The sequence below is a fragment of the Mus pahari genome (assembly GCF_900095145.1).
Source record: "Mus pahari chromosome X unlocalized genomic scaffold, PAHARI_EIJ_v1.1 GL456233.1, whole genome shotgun sequence".
Lineage (NCBI taxonomy): Eukaryota > Metazoa > Chordata > Mammalia > Rodentia > Muridae > Mus > Mus pahari.
The window spans coordinates 585,193-586,899 of record NW_018391603.1 but is presented as its reverse complement, the minus strand read 5'-3'; the positions used below and the strand labels follow the sequence as shown (position 1 = coordinate 586,899).

Sequence of the window (1,707 nt, the reverse complement as noted above, 5' to 3'; positions counted from 1 at the left end):
AACTTTATATGACCCAGCACAGGGGAATGCCAGGGCCAAGAAGTGGGAGTGGGTGGGTAGGGGAGCAGGGGCGGGGGGAGGGTATAGGGTATTTTCGGGATAACATTTGAAATGTAAATAAAGAAAATATCTAATACAAAAAAGGAGTGTCTTCTGACCTCTAGATCTAGATTGGAAGTCTATCTTCCTCTCTCAAATGTCCAGAGTAGAAGTGGATTCACCTACTTCAAATAAAAAAGAATATCTCTCACAGGTGTGCCCTCCATTTCTGGACTGTAGTCCATTCCAGGTATAGTCAAGTTCATAACCAAGAATAGCTCTCACATTATGTAACCAAGAAAAGTCTATATGGCTTTTCATGTGAACCTATTTAGTGATCTGACACAAAAGGCTAATTTTGAGTGGACTTGTGTGTGTGCATATATGCATATTTACATGTTTGTTTGATAATATGGACTGGATTTAATGCTGATGTGGAGACTCAAAGGAATTTAGTGATTTCTTGGGAACATTCTGACATAAAAGGCTATGCAGTCGGTGACTAAAGTTAAATTTATTAAGCTTTTGTGGGTGAGAGCAAAGAGAAGAATGAAGGGCCTCTACTGATATAGATATGACTTATATTTATTTCCTGCACTGTTTCTCATTTTTTACCGTGCTGTAAAGAGGTTTTATGTATGATGAGTTCCATAAATAAAGAATGGAATATATATGTGTGGATGTATATATATTAATATATATTAAATATTGAAAACATACAAGAATACAGATGAAGTTAATATGTGATCTCTGAGGAGTTAAATATTTTCTGTCACTTCAAAAAAAAACATCCTAACTCATAGTCTCATGCTCAATATTTGCTCAAATATATCACACAATATAAAATCTACTCTTAATCAGTTGTAAATTCATTCATTCTTATTTTACCCAATAGATATTGATATATTTGTATATATGAGAGACATACATTTAGACATGCTTGTGAGGACATTTCCAGAAAGATTTAATTGAGGAGAAAGTACTCACGCTAAGCTTGGGCTGGATACCCAGAGTGAATAAAGGGAAAGAAAGAGAAAGCCTAATGGACAGCAGAATTCATTTCTGTCTGCTTGCTTACTCCTGTCAGCAAAGCTGTAGCTGCTTCTGTTGCCAGACCTTCACTATCATAATGAGCTATATTGCCTTAAAGCATTAGCCAAAATAAATCTTTCCTTATAAAAGTTGTTTTGTCAGATATTTTGTCACAGTGAGAAAAGTAACCAATACAAGTGGATTACTTACAACATGGGAAATGTTGCCCCCTTTCCATTTCTCTCATTTGTTTTTCATTATATAATATCTTCTGCCTTGTGATGACAGAACAAGAAGACCTTCACCAGAAATGCTTCTTCCATCTTAGACTTCGGAACACTCACAACTTTTACTAAATTATTTCCTAAATAGTTTTTGATGATACTATGAGAAAATTTAGGAATTTGAATGTGTAGTTGCTAGCATACATAAAACAGAACAGATTTTTGTATTTTGACGTTGCTAAAATCACTTTTGTTCCAGTAACTATTTTGGAGATTTCTTAGGATTTTGTACATAAGGGATGACAACTATAAACAACAGATTTATATCTTCGATTCTAAACTTTGTACTTTGGCTTCTTGTATTACTGTAATATATATATATATATATATATATATATATATATATATATAT

The 1,707-nt window shown here is 33.5% G+C and overlaps 1 protein-coding gene across 1 annotated transcript in view; it reads right to left on the bottom strand.

The window, feature by feature from the left end:
• Positions 1-1,707, bottom strand: part of Tmlhe (trimethyllysine hydroxylase, epsilon) — a 95,483-nt gene that overhangs the window by 49,210 nt on the left and 44,566 nt on the right. The window lies entirely within an intron of this gene.